Source organism: Callithrix jacchus, chromosome 17 (genome assembly GCF_049354715.1).
Source record: "Callithrix jacchus isolate 240 chromosome 17, calJac240_pri, whole genome shotgun sequence".
Classification (NCBI taxonomy): Eukaryota; Metazoa; Chordata; class Mammalia; order Primates; family Cebidae; genus Callithrix; species Callithrix jacchus.
In genome coordinates, this window is record NC_133518.1 from 27,296,945 (window position 1) to 27,310,339 (window position 13,395).

The following is a 13,395-nucleotide window of genomic DNA, read 5'->3' on the forward strand; positions in this document are numbered from 1 at the left end:
CTATACTAATAAGCAAGGGTGGGGGGAGGAGGAGGAGGAGGAGGAGGAGGAGGAGGAGGAGGAGGAGGAGGAGGAGGAGGAAAGAAAGAAAAAGAAGGAAAGAAAGAAAGAAAGAAAGAGAGAGAGAAAGAAGGAAAGAGAGAGAGAGAGAGGGAGAAAAAAGAAGGAAGGAAGGGAGGGAGGAGAGGAAGAGGAGGAGGAGGATGAGGAGGAGGAGGAGGAGGAAGTGGTGGTGGTGGTGGGGGGAGAAGAAATCTTAAGTGATTTGACGCTTTAAAAAAAAAATTAAAGTCATTTTCTTTGGGTTAGAGGTACAAAGAAAACCCCAAACGTCTGTGGTTTCTTCTAATTCTTACTGCTTAAAATATGAGTATGTCACTCACTCATGCTTCTGTTTACTATGTATGAAAATGGGTAGTGCTGTTTACTTAACTGCCTCATGGACGTGTTAAGGCATATTGGATTTAATCTCATAAAATGTTTCTCAATCTCGTAAAAAGTTCAAAATCTTGGGCCTATTTGTAATGCTAGTGTGATATTCAGCATTTTGTTCATTCCATGCTTTGATAACTAAACTGGAAAACAAAGATTAAGTACCTCTCTTCTGGATCTGGACAGGCAGCACTCTTGTAGATCTTTGCATGGCTCTTATTTTTATAGATGTGGATGGATGCACAATTTCGGAGGTCCAAGCACTTTTTTCAAATATCTTTGATGACTATTGTAGTAAATACTACAGAGATAGCACTATAGTATTGTAGTCATGAAACTAAAGTGGAAATAAGACTATTTGTGACAAAAGATGCCATCACATTTCAGATTATAGGGACACATTTACAATATCCAAGGCTAATTAGTTAATTTTCGGGTTGAACTCTATTTTTAGGACAGCGAGGGTGGTCTACTGGATTGTCATTAAAGGAAGGTCTAGATTTCCTGGTCTTAATAAAATTACATTGAATTCCTTTTCAGAGGTAATGAAAACTACTTTTTTGAGAAGTTAGTGTGAAGGTCTTGGAATGTGAATATATTGTTTGTAGTGCTATCCATTTCTCTCCTGAGATTTTAACTTACTACTGGAAATACTTAACCAATTATAATAGTTTTTTCTCTTCATTTTCAAAATGATTTTCTTTGCTTTGATTAGACACTGTTTTTTGGGGGAATGGGGGTAACCATAGTTAATTTAAATGCAGCTTTTTCTGAACTTTAAAGACAGAATCCCATTTTAATGAACTGAAGGAGTAAACTCAACTTCTTCATTCTTTTAGGAAATAGCTATTGCCAAAGTGAGGGTGTAGATAATACCTAGTCTTGTCATATAATGGGGATGTGGTTTGCAGAATAATTTTCTTTATCAAATTGAAGTTTCAAGGGATGTCAGTGTTTATGCCATTTTTCCATTTCCAAAATCATTCCATTCCATTCTAGAAATTTAAAATACGTAACTCGAAATCCTTAATAAAATTTGGATTTAATTTTATAAAATGTGTAAAAAAAAAATTCTCAGCATACTAGGATTAAAAGGAAACTTCCTCAACCTATCAAAAGGAATCTACTAAAATTACTTCAATAACATCAAAATAATGGAAAAAGACTGAATATCTAAGATCATAAGTAAAACATAGATGACCATGCTTACTGCTGTTATTCAATGTTATGTTGGAAGTCTTAGCCTGAAACCAGGCAAGGAAAAAACAAAAGTCATCAAGGCTGGAAAGAAATAACTCTTTATTACAGGCAAAAATGATCATATATGTAAAAATTTCAATGAAATTTACCAAAAAAAACTGTAAGTGAATTTAATGAGATTGCAGGATACAATGTGAACACACAAAATTCAACTGTATTTATGTGTATCAGCAATAAGTAATCTGAAATTGAAATTAAATAAATTTATAATTTTAGAAATATGAAATACTTCAGGAAATCTCTTAAATGTCAGAGACCTTCTAAAGTATATACTACAAAATATTGCTGAACAAAAATTAATATACCTAAATAAATACATACATATACCTTGTTATTGGGCTAAAAGATTCAATATTATTAACATGTCAATTCTCCCCTAACTGAACTACAGACTCAATTCAATCCTAATCAAAATAAAAGCAGGATATTTTATAGAAATTGGCAAGATGATTATAAAATTTGTATAGTAATGCAAAGAACTTAAGATAGTCAAAATAACCTTGAAAAGAGAATTAAGTTGGAGAGCTAAGACCACACAATTCCAAGTACTTCAGTGGAAAACAACAAAATGTCTAGAAATAAACCCATATATTTGGGAACTACTGATTTTTTAAGAAGATAAAAAGGCAACTCAATAAAGAAAATATAGTCTTTTCAACAAATGATGCATGAAATACTAAATTTTAAATATGCACAAATATTAACCATATTTTATACCATACTCACAACTACCTCAAATAAACCACAGACCTACATGTCAAACTTAAAATGATAAAACTGGTAGAAGTAAACAAAAGAAAATCAGTTAGACAAAGATATCTTAAATCAACACCAAAAACATGATCTATAAAAGAACAAAGAAGTAAACCTGGCTTCCTCAAAACAAAACCAAAAAAACCTCAAAAGACACTACTAATAAATGAAAGAAAAACTATGGCATGTATCTGTTAAAGTAGCAGTTCCCAACCTTTTTGGCACCAGAAACCAAGTTTCATGAAAGACAATTTTTCCATGGATGTGGCTGGGCAGGGGTGGTGTAGAGGGCAGGTGTTGCAGAGTGGCGAAGATGTGGTTTCAGGATGATTCAAGTGCATTGCAATTACTGTGCACTATATTTCTATTATTATTACTTTGTCACATATTATGAAATAATTATACAACTCACCAGAATGTAGAATCAACAGGAGCCCTGAGTTTGTTTTCCTGAAACTAGACAGTTCCATCTGTGGGTGATGGGAGACAGTGATAGATCCTGAGGCATTAGCTTCTCATAAGGAGCATGGAACCTAGCTCTTTTGCATGTGCAGTTCACAATAGGTTTCATGCTCCTATGAGAATCTAATGCTGGTACTGATTTGACAAAAGGTGGAGCTCAGGCAATAATGCAAGTGATGGGGAGTGGCTGTAAATACTGATGAAGCTTCACTTGCTACCCCACAACTCATCTGCTGCTGTGTGGCTCAATTCCTAACAGGCCATTAACCACTTAGGAACCTCTGTGTTAAAGTACTTGAATCCAGAATATATAAAGAACTCTTAAAACTTAGTCATAAGAAAAAAATAACCCATAAAAAACAAGCAAAAGATTTAAACACATACTTTACCAAGGAATATGTAGAGGTGAAAAATAAGAATATGGAAACATGTGAAATATGATTAGTTATCAGAGAAATGTAAATTAAAGCCACAATGACACACCACCATATACCTATTAGAATGGCTAAAATTTAAAAGACTGACCAGGCATATAGTTTTGCTAAGGATGTGGAATAACTGGAATACACATACACAGCTAGCAGGATTGTAATATGGCACAACCACTTTGGAAAATAATTTGGCAATATATTAAAAAGTTAAGCATAGATGAGAGGCAGAGCAGGATGGCTGAGTAGGAGCCTGCAGTGATCATCACCCTGGCAGGAACAGCAATATGAACAACTATCCACACAAAAATGCACTATCAAAAAATCAAAAAGTCAGGTGAGCAATATTACAATACCCAGTTTTACCATCAAATTAAGGAAAGGCACTGAAGATAATAGGAAAATAGTCTTGAATCACCTACACCACCTTTCTCTTAACCCCCAGCAGCAGCCATGTGGCACAGAGAGAGACTCTGTGTGCTTGGGTGGAGGGGAGCATAGTGATTGTGGGACTTTGGGAATTCAGAGCTACCCTGTAGCAGCAAAAAGCAAAATGGAATAGAACTCAGCCAAGGCCACAGAGGGGGCATTTGGATAAGCCATAGTCAGAGGGGAACTGTCTACCCCAGTGGTTGGAATTAGAGTTCTGGCAAGCCCTGTCAACATGGAGTCCTAAATAAACTTGAAGCAGTCCAGGCCACAAAAACTGTAATTCCCAGGCAAGCCTCAATGCTATGCTGGGCTCAGAGCCAGTGTACTTGAAATGCATGCAACCTGGTGAGACACAAGCCAGGACACCCAAGGGAGTGCTTGGGTCACTCCTCCCCTAATCCCAGGCAGAACAGTTGCAGCTCTGGGGGAGACTCCTTTCTGCTTGAGGAGATGAGATGGGAAAGTTAAGAGGGCTTTGCCTTGCAACTTGGACACCAGCTCGGCCACAGCAGAATATGCCACCAGGCAAAATTCTGAGGCCCCCATTCCAGGCTGTAGCTCAAGGATGACATTTCTAGATGCACCCTGAGCAAGAAGAGAAACTGCTGCCTTGAAGGGAAAGAACTAGTCCTGGGAAGATTTATCACCTGTTAACTGAAGAGCCCTTGGGCCCTGAATAACCCACAGTGGTATCCAGGGAGTACTTGCTACTGGTCTTGGGTGAGATTCAGAGCCAAGCTGGCTTGTGGTGTAACCCAGCACATTCTGAGCTGTGGTGGCTACTGGAAGAGACTCGTTTTCCCTGAGAAAAGGAGAAGACAAGGTATAAAGAGGACTTTGTCTTACAGCTTGGCTACCAACTCAGACACACTGGAGGAGAGCACCAAGTGGACACCTGGGGTTCCCAATTCCAGGCCTTGGATCCTGGATGGCACTTCCAGACCTGCTTTGGGTCATAGGGGACCCAACATACTTGAAGAGAGAGATGCAGACCTGGAAACATTCATCACAAGCTATTGAAATAACCCTTGAACCTTGAGTGAACATCAATGATAGCCAGGCAATAGTCACCATGGGTCTGCAGCAGTGAGAGACTCCTCAGCTTAGGTGCTAGCTCAGCCACAGTAGAACAGAGAACTAGTCCGATTACTAAGGTTCCTAGCTCTAGGCCCTGGCTCATGGATAGCATCTCTGGACCTTCCTAGGGCTGGGGGGAACTCTCTGCCCTGAAGAGAAGGACACAAGCCTGGCTAGACTCACCACCTGTGGATTATACAGCCACTGGACTTTGAGTCAACAGATGCAGCAGCCAGAGAGTGATTACTGCAAGCCATGTATAAGACCCCGTGCTGTTCTGAGTCCAGGTCTGTTCAAGCACAGTCCCCATGCTGTACTGAGTACAGGTCTGTTCAAGTAACAGTGGCCAGAGGGGTGCTTGTAACCCTTCCCACAGTTCCAGGCAGTTTAGCACAGAGTGAAATACTCTGTTTGGGGGAAAGAACGGGAAGAGAACAGGAGTCTCGGTGGGGTAATTCAAAAAATTCTCCTGCATCTTACCAAAGACCACCAAAGTAATACCTCTACAAGTCTATAAGAGACACAGCATTACTAGGCTTGGGGTGTTCCTTAATGCACATGTAGCTGCCATGACCAAAAACATAAATCACAACACCCAAGTCCCTATGAATATTTGGAAAGCCTTACCAAGAAGGATGAATACAAACAAATCCAGACAGTAAGGACTACAATAATAACGCCCAGACATTGATGAACATGCAGAAGAATCAAAACATTCCAGAAAAACATGGCCTCAACAAATGAACTAAACAAGGTACCACTGGCCAATCCTAGAAAGCTAGACATACACAACCTTTCAACAGAATTCAACAAAATCCAAGATAACACAGAAAAGAAATTTAGAATCCTATCAGCTAAATTTAACAAAGAGACTGCAACAACTTAAAAGAATCCAGCAGAAAATATACAATTGAAAAATGAAACTGACATACTGAAAAATGCATCAGAGTCTCTTAACAGCAGAACTGATCAAACAGAAGAAAGAACTACTGAGCTTGAAGACAGGCTACTTGAAAATACACAGTCAGAGGAGACAAAAAAAAAAAAAGAATTAAAAAAAAAAAAAGCACACCTACAATACTTAGAAAATAGCCCCAAAAGGGCAAATCCAAGAGTTGGCCTTAAAAAGAAGGTAGAAAAACAGACAGAGGCAGAAAGTTTATTCAGTGGGATAAAAGTAGAGAACTTCCCAAACCTAGAGAAAGATACCAGTATTCAAGAACAAGAAGGTTATAGAACATCAAGCAGATTTAACCCATAGTCTACCTCAAGACATTTAATAATCAAACTCCCAAGGTAAAGGAAGAAAAAGATCCTAAAAGCAGCAAGAGAAAAGAAACAAATAACAGGTAAAGGAGCTCCAATACATCTGACGGAAACCTTATAGGCTGGGAGAGAGTGACACTACATATTTAAAGTGCTGAAGAAAAAACTTTTATCCTACATTAGTATATCCAGTATAAATATCCTACAAACATGAAGGAGAAATTAAGACTTTCCCAGACTAACAAAAGCTAAGGGACTTCATCAACACCAGACCTAGCCTACAAAAAACAGCTAAAGGGAGTTCTTCAATCTGAAAGAAAGGGCTATTAATGAGCATAAGAAATCATCTGAAGGTTTAAAACACACTAGTAATAGTAAGTACATAGAAAAATACAGAATATTACAACACGTAACTATGTTGTATAAACTATTCATATCTCGAGTACAAACATTAAAAGATGAACTTATCAAAAATAATAACAACCTTCCAAGACATAGACAATATAATAAGAAATCAATAGAAACAAAAAGTTAAAAAGCGAGTAGGGGATGAAGCTAAGGCATAGAGTTTGTATTAGTTTTCTCTTTGCTTATTTCTTTGTTTATCCAATCAACGTTAAGTTGCCATCGGTTTAAAATAATGAGTTATATTACTTTCAAATCTCATGTTAAACTCAAATCAAAAAAACATACAAGAAACATACGAAAAATAGAAGCAAGGAAATAAACTACCAAGGAAAATCACCTTTACTAAAAGGAAGATAGGAAAGAAGAAAAGAAGGAAGAAAATACACAAAACACCTAGAAAACAAATAACAAAATGGCCAGAGTAAGTCTCTATTTATCAATAAAAACACTGAATGTAAATTAACCAAACTCTCCAATCAAAAGGCATAGACTGTCTGAATGGATATAAAAACAATACACAATGATATACGGCCTACAAGAAACACACTTTACTTATAAAGACATACTCAGACTGAAAATAAAGGGATGAAAAAAGATATTCCATGCCAATAAGAAAATGAAAAAGAGCAGGAATGCCTCGATGCATATCAGACAAAATTGATTTCAAAACAAAAATTATAACAAGAGTCAAACAAGGTCATTATATATAATGATAAAGGGGTCAATTCAGCCAAAGGATAAAGTAATTATAAATAAATATGTACCAACCAATGGAACACACACATATATAAAACAAGTGTTATAAGAGCTAAAGAGATAAATAGATTCCAGTAGTTGAAGATTTTAACTCCTCAATTTCAGCACTGGACAGATCATCTAGACAGAAAATCAACCAAGAAATCTGGAGTTACGTGCACTATCCAGCAAATGAACCTAACAGATATTTACAGAACATTTTATCTAATGGCTACAGAACATACTTCTCCTCAGCACATGGATTATTCTCAAAGATACACCATATATTGAGCAACAAAACAAGTTGTAAAAACTTCAAAGACATTTGAATGATACCAAGTATATTCTCTGACCACAATAAAATAAAACTAAAAATCAATAAGAAGAGGAATTTTGTAAACTATACAAACCATGGAAATTAGATGATATGTTTCTGAATGATGAGTGGGTCAATGAAGAAATTAAGAAGAAAAATTAAAAATTTCATGAAAAAATTGAAAATGGATACACAACATACCCAAAATCTATGGGATACAGCAAAAGCAGTATTAAGAGGAAAGTTTATAGCAATAAGTACCTACATCAAAAAAGTAGAAAAACTTAAGCTAGTGATATATCATTTTTAAAAAAAGAAAAACAAGAGCAAATCAAGCCCCAAATTAGTTGACAAAATGATTAGCGCATAAATAAATGAAGTTGAAAAAAAAAATGCCAAAAGAAAAATCAATGAAACAAATAGGTTTCTGAAAAAAAAAAAAGAAAATTAACAAACCTTTAGCTAGACTAAGAGAAAAGGAGAGAAGAACCAGATAAATAAAATCAGAGGTTAAAAAGGAGACACTAAAACTGATACCACAGAAATTCAAAGGATCATCAAAGGCTACTATGAGAAACTATATGCCAAGAAATTGGAAAACCTAGATAAATTCCTAGACATATAAAATCTACTAAGATTGAACCATGAAAAAATACAAAACATGAACAGATCAGTATCAAGTAATAAGATCAAAATCCTAATAAAAAGTCTCCTAGTAAAAAAAAGCCCAAGACTCAATGGTTTCAATGTAAAAATCTTATTCTAATCCTACTCAAATTTTTACAAAAACTAGAGAAAGAAGGAATACTTACACACCCATTCTATGAGGTCATTATTACCCTGATACCAAAATCATACAAAGACACATCAAAAAAAGAAAACTAGAGATCAATATTCCTGATAAACATTGATGCAAAAATCCTCAACAAAATAGTAGCAAATTGAATTCCACAACACATTAAAAAGATCATTCATCCTGACCAAGTGAGATTTATCCCAGAGATGCAAGAATGGTTCAACATATGCAAATCAATCAATGTGATACATCATATCACCAGAATGAAGGACAAAAACCATATAATCATTTTAATTAATGCTGAAAAAGCATTTGATAAAATTCAACATCCCTTCATAATAAAAAGCTTCCAAAATTTGGGTGTAGAAGGAAAATACCTCAATGTAATAAAAGCCATATATGACAGACCCACAGCTAGCATCACACTTAATGGGGAAAAACTGAAAGCCTTTCCTCTAACATCTGGAACAAGACGAGGATGCACACATTCACCACTGTTACTCAACATAGTTGTAGACGTCTTAGCAAGAACAATCAAACAAGAAAAGAAAATAAAGGGCACCTAAATTGTAATGGGAAATGTCAAATTATCCTTGTTTGCAGATGATATGATCTTATATTCGGAATAACCTAAAGACTGCACCAAAAAACTATAATAACTGATGAACAAATTCAGTAAAACTAAAAGACACAAAATCAACATACAAAAATCGGTAGCATTTCTACATTCCAACAGTGAAAAATCTGAAAAAGAAATCAAGAAAGTAATCCCATTTATAATAGTCACAAACAAAATTAAATACTTAGAAATTAATGTAACTGAAAAACAGAGATACCTACAATGAAAACCATAAAACATTGGTGAAAGAAACTGAAAAGGACACAACAAAATAGAAAGATATTTCACGTTTATGGATTGGAAAAATCAATATTGTTAAAATGTCCATAATACCCAAAGAAATCTACAGATTCAATGTAATCTCTATTAAAACAGCAATGAAATTCTCCAAAGAAATAAAGAAAACCATCCTAAAATTTACATCAAACCACAAACGACCCAGAATACCCAAAGTCACACTGAGCAAAAAAGACAAAACTGGAGGAATCACATAACCTCACTTTAATAATACTACAGAGCTACATCAACCAAAACAGCATGTTACTGGCATACAAACAGACACATACACCAATGGAACAGAATAGAGAACCCACAAACAAATCCACATACCTACAGTGAACTCATTTTTGACAGAGGTGTCATGAACATATACTGGAGAAAGGACAGTCCTGGGAAAACTGGATATCCATAGGCAGAAGAATGAAACTAAACCCCTATCTCCCACCATATGCAAAAACCAAATCAAAATGGATGAAAGACTTAAATCTATGACCTCAAACTATGAAGCTACTACAAGAAAACTTTGGAGAAACTCTCCAGGACATTGTTCTGGGCAAAGATTTCTTGAGTAATACCCTGTGCAAGCACAGGCAACCAAAGCAAACATAGACAAATGGTCTGACATCAAGTTAAAAAGCTCCTTCACAGCAAAGGAAACGATCCGCAAAGTAAACATCCCAAAGAAAATATCTGCAAACTATCCATGTGACAAGAGATTAATAACCAGAATATATAAGGAACTCAAAAATCTCAATATGAAAAAATCTAATAATCTGATTTAAAAAACAAGCAGAAGACTTAAATAGACATTTCTCAGTGGAAGACATACAAATGGCAAACAGGTATTTGAAAAGTTGTTCAATATCACTGATCATCAGAGAGACACAAATCAGAATTACAACAAAATATTATCTTGTCCCAGTTAAAATGGCTTTTATCCAAAAGACAGACAATAAGAAATGCTGGCGAGACTATGAAGAAAAGGAAAGCCTCGTACACTGCTGGTGAAAGTGTAAATTAGTATAACCACTATGAAGAACAGTTTGGAGGTTCCTCAAAAAACTAAAAATACAGTTATCATATAATCCAGTAATCCCACTGCTAGGTATATAACCAAAAGAAAGGGAATTAGTATATCAAGATTATCTGCACTCTCATGTTTATTGCAGCATTACTCACAATAGCCAAAATTTTAAAACAACCTAAGTGTCCATCAACTCCTGAATGGATAAAGAAAATGTGCTACATATACACAATAGAGTACTATTTAATCATACAAAAGAATGAGATCCAGTAATTTATAATAACAGGGCTGTAACTAGAGGTCATTATATTAAGTGAAATAAGCTAGGCACAGAAAGACAAACTTCACGTTCTCACTTATTTGTGGGAGCCAAAAATTAAAACAATTGAAATCATGGAGAGAGTACAATGGTGCTTTCTAGAGGCTGAGAATGGTAGTGGGGTATGGTGGGGGAAGTTAGGATGGTTAGTGGGTATAAAAATATAGATAGAATGAAAAAGATGTATTTGATAGCACAAGAGGATCACTACAGTAAATAATTTATTACATATTCAAAAATAACAAAAGGTATAATTGAATTGTTTGTGACAATTCAAACTTGAGGTGATGGATATCTCACTCACTCTCATGTGATTATTATGCATTATATACAATATCAAAATGTCTCATACAGCCATTAATATACCTATGTGCCCCCAAAATAAAAATATTTAATCTTAAAAAGTGAAGCATAAATGTACCATAGCTTTACACATTCTACTGTCAAAAGAAAGAATATGTCCATACAAAGACATTCATATACATGAATTTTCACAGAAGCTTACTTTGTAATAGTCAAAAATTGGTAACAACCCAAATATCCCTCAGTAGGTGAATGAAAAGTCAAATTGTTTCATATAAACTAATAGTATTTAATATAATAATATTCAGCAACCAAGAGAAGTGATACTTGCAACAACATGAATGTCAGAACACTTAGGCAGAGTGAAAGAAGCCAGACAGAAAGCACATATCCTATAAGTGATTTCTTTTATAGAAAGCTCTAGGAATGCAAACTAGTCTGCAGTGACAATAAGTGGGTGCTTGAGGCAGGGAGACTTTTGAGGTAGGGGGTGAGCACAAAGGAGCATGAGAAAATCTTTGGTGATGGATGATAAGTTCACTAACTTACCTGTGGTGATGGTTTCACAGGTAAACCAAAACATAAAATTGCATGCTTTTAAACATGTGCAGCTTATTGAATGTTAATTAAACTTCAATAAAATGATTTTTCAAATAGGATAAATATTGACTATACACACTACACAAAAGAAGATATACACGTGGCCAAAAAGCAAAGAATCAATACTCAATATTATTATAATCATCAGAAACATGGAACTTATAGTAGGATACATCTACAAATCCCCCTGAATGACTAAACTTAAAAAAAGAACAATACCAACTGCTGGTAAGTATATGGAACAACCTGATTCCTGTCAATGTACAGTGGTACTAACTAGGCCTTTAGAAAACTATTTTGCAGTTTCTTAAAAATTTAACCTACATTGGGCAGGTGGATCACTTGAAGCCAAGAGGTTGAGACCAGCATGGGCAACATGGAGAAATCCTGTCTCTACTAAAAATACAAAAATTAGCCAACTGTGGTGGCACATGCCTGTAATCCCAGCTACTCAGGAGGCTGAGGCAGGAGAACTACTTGAACCCAGGAGGCAGGGGTTGTAGTGTGCCAAGACCACACAACTGCACTCCAGCTTGGGAAACAGAGTGAGACTCCATCTCAAAGAACAAAAGTTAACCTAAACCTACAAAACAAGTCCACCATCCAGATAACAGAAACATGCCTACCTGAAGAACCATATATAAATGCTCATAACAGCTTTCCCAGTAATAGTCAAAAACAGGAAACAATTCAACTGTTCATTAACAGGTCAGGAAAAATATAAATGTAATACATTTATAGAATGGAATATTACTCATTCAAAAGAACTAACCACTGATAAATGCAGTGTCATAAATAAATCACAAAATCATAATGCTGAGTGAAAAAAGCCAAACATGAATAAAAAACACACAAAGCTAATTTATAGTGACAGAAAGCACATTAGTGGTTGCCTGAGGCTGGGGTTTAGGGCAAGATAGACTACAGAGGGAGCAAGAGAAAATGTCTGTGAAGGAAGGGGCCACAATGCCTGATTAGAAGCAGCTGTGCTCCTTAGCAATCTCAAAGATGAATGAAAGGGGCTAGTGGATATAGCACTTTCAAATGAAATATCTAGGTAGTTTCATTGGGACTGATCAGGAAAACAACTCAACCCATGAAAAACGAAAAAAACAGAAGGGGTGATGGCCAACCTGGAAGTGACACAGAGCCAAGGGAACACCTACCCACAGCCAAGGAAAGTGGCGCATTCAGGCAGGCAATAGGTCAGTACTGCCCTAGGACAAAGGGTCTGGAGGAAGAGGCAGGCTGCTATCTTTGTTGTTTGCAGCCTTCACAGCCTTCACTGGTGATATCTCCAGGTAGAGGATGAACCGAGGCAACTAGCATCTGAAACAGAACCCCTGTAGACCACACAAATGCTACAGAAGAGTGGCGAGACTGTTAAAAGAAAAACAGCCCCTCTGCCCCCGCTACAGCAGCAACTGCACAGGTTCGGTGATAGCCAAGACACCGGGCATTTCCCACAGCCGACCGGGGCCCAGGTTGGAGCTGTGGCCAGCGGGGCCGCCAGGGTTTCTGGGAACCTCTGCAGAGTCTGGAGGCTCCTAAGTGGAAACTGCAGGATATTCCTTCTGACCCCTGCTCGCCTCACCCCAGCAGCTCCAGTTGAGTCCACAGATGCCAGCTTGGTTTCCAGCTTGGGGAAGAGTTGGGTTGTCAGCAGGAGAGCCTGAAGGCTGAGGCCCAGCGTGAACATGGCAGCTAATGGGGACTCTTCCCCATGGTCCCTGACTCAGGCTACAGAGGGACGTGGCAGCTTATGTGAGACTTCTCATTTCTTTGGTGATGTGAGCATTTAAAATCTACTCTTGGATCGAAGATGGCCCTGTAGGAGCAGCTCAGGATTGCAGCTCCCAGTGAAAGCACAGAGGATGAGGAGGGTA

General features: G+C 36.8%; 1 protein-coding gene across 1 annotated transcript in view; it reads right to left on the reverse strand.

The window, feature by feature from the left end:
- The window catches only part of RSRC1 (arginine and serine rich coiled-coil 1), a 459,685-nt gene that overhangs the window by 296,309 nt on the left and 149,981 nt on the right, over positions 1–13,395 (reverse strand). The window lies entirely within an intron of this gene.